The sequence below is a fragment of the Fringilla coelebs genome, assembly GCF_963513975.1.
Source record: "Fringilla coelebs genome assembly, chromosome: 14".
Lineage (NCBI taxonomy): Eukaryota > Metazoa > Chordata > Aves > Passeriformes > Fringillidae > Fringilla > Fringilla coelebs.
Genome location: NC_140040.1, coordinates 14337513 through 14340183, shown reverse-complemented (window position 1 = coordinate 14340183; position 2671 = coordinate 14337513).

Sequence of the window (2671 nt, the reverse complement as noted above, 5' to 3'; positions counted from 1 at the left end):
CAAGGCCCTCATAAGACAAGTTTGTAGGTAGGAAAATGTGCAGGTGTGCCTTCTTTTTCTGTAAAGACACAACTGGAACTGTTCTGCCAAGTTCATTTTTTTGTCTAAAATAAAGATCTAGCTCTGTGTGTGTGTGATGCGATTTTTATAAGTTAAGGTTTAAATGGTGAAGCTTTAAACTCATTAGCTGTTGTTGTATGCATTTGATTAATTTACTTCTGCAGGTACTGTTTGCCTTTGATAAATTCAGTGGCATGCAGGGCAGTGATTGTTCTCAGCATTTGATAACACTTCTTCAGTGATGTGAGAAGGAGGTGAAAAAGAATGGCCCTCCTAACCTTGTCTGAGTTTCATAATGCCACACCTGAAATCAGTTGGGTTTCCATTTCATTGGCAGACTACACACACTGCTAATTTTAAAAGATTTTACAAACTATATCCATTTAAAAATACTATTTTTTATTATTCTGGTTATTTTAATTTGAAATTTTCTGGTTATTTCACAAATTAAATTCAGTCTTTCCAAAACAACACACTGCTAGCAGTGACAGATGATTGAATGATCCAGTGGGATGGAGTTGGCATCCTATGCTCAGCTGTTCAAACCCAGAATGAACAGAGCTGACAACTGATTGTAAAGCAGGCCATAGGAAACAGGGGGGTTCCAGTTCATCTGTAACAGTGTTTAGTATTTAAACAGACTTTTACAAATTTCAGTGGATTCAGACATCAATATTATGGTCCCCATTTCACAGATAGTCATAAATTTGGGCCCCAACATAGGCAGTGATTTGATTTTTATCACTTGTATCAGTGTAATAGACATGGATGGAGTTTAGATCATTTTACTCTGGTCCTCTGCTCTCCTGTGAGTGTTCTTTGCAATGCCTTTTATTATACCCTCAGAAATTGTAGAGCAATTGGAACTGCACTCTTAGCCTTCACTGTGGTATAAAAGGGGCATGTGTTAGATGGATGCCAGCAGAACTCAGGCCCCAGTAGTTCAGAGTTCAGTACACAGCAGTCCTAGCTCACCTCAAGCCCCACTGCTGCTGAGCTCCTCAGGAGCTTTATGCCACAGAGGAGCATGCTCTTAGTCATTACAATAAATTTAACTTCTAGAGGTTTTCAGATGACTGGAGTAGAACCAGAAGAAAGGAATTTAATTCTTTATGTTCTCTGTATCTTTATGTAACAGATTGGATGCTCTTGGAGCTCCTTGGAAGGTGGCAGGTTTTCAAAGTGGTAGCAGTAGGTTTGCAGACTGGTCTGAAACACATTTCACTGCTGGCAGTGGAAGAACAGAAATGAGCTCAATGCTCATCTCATGTGACTTTGGACTTGAGAGAATGAGGAAATGACCACTCCTGTTGGATACCTTGATATTAATTACTGAGGGAAAATGAGCATGGCAGCCACAAAGATTTTGTTGTTTGTGTTTCAGTGGTTTCTAACAGTTTATATTGCTGAATGCTGCAGGAGGAGCAAATTGGACCTTTTGTGCTCTGACTGCAGCCCCATTGCTGTCATATTGAGGTCACCATGATATTGGTCTGTAGCCTTGAGTGGGAATTTGGGTGAGTTAAAAGCACCCTTCAGCAGATGTGATCATCGGAGGGAGCAGAGCAGCTGCACAAAAGTGCTTTAACATCCATCTGTTGCTGCTCTTTGGTAGAGACGTGGCTGTCCACCACTGCAGCCCTTGCTGGTGCTGGAAACAGCCACAGGCAGGGATGGCATCTTCTGAAATCCATTCCAGCTGTATGATGTCCAGGCTGAGTGTGAGGCACAGCCATTGCCTGGGAAACGAGGTAACACAGTGCCAGCAGCTTTGGGAAGCAGCTGAACGAGTCACTATGGGGAGATGTACATATTTATATAAAGAAACCATCTGTGATGCTGGTTATTTACCTGGTTTGGTTGTAGATGTGACAGAATCAAGCTAGGTTTTCACTGGTAGATAGTGTACTTTTAGTTAAAAATTCTTTTTTAAAAAAAATTTGGGGTTTTTTAAGCTCCCTGATTTCAAAACCAACACACAGTGTTCTGTTAGCAAGAACAGGGAATATACATGCTTCTTTAAAAGGCAGTCCTGAATTCAGATACAGACTAGTAAATGAGATGTGCCATCTAGTGGCAATTGGATTAATTCTTAAACTCGGCCTCTCAAGGCTGCCTCAGTATCTGGATAACACAGTTAGTTACCTTTTTCTATGAAAAGTAAGGTTGCATTTCTTTTTTGCTCTTACTCTGTCAAATTTCTAGCTTTAGTGAATTTGTATTAAACTAAAAATATCAGCCCAGCTACAGCCTAGACTAAAATTTATATGCATTCCCTGCAGAAGTTGACTCTTTGGTGATTATCATATGTGAGCTGTGACAGCACAAATATTTACTGCAGCTGCATGTCACATTTAATTATAGTGAGAAAATACAGAATCAGGCAGAGGAGGGCAGTTTACTTCTTGATTACTGAGGGACAAGTGGATTTTGTGAGCTGAGCAGCAGCTGGTTTGCAAAGGCAGATTGTCCACAGTGGAACTGGCGAGCCAGTGAGGAGCTTGTCACCTGCAGGGCTGCATTTCTTTGTGCCCCACAAGGGAGGGCGCTTCTTGGCTCAGCCTGTTCACGTCGTATTTGTCACATCATCTCCCACCTCCTAGGCAGCACG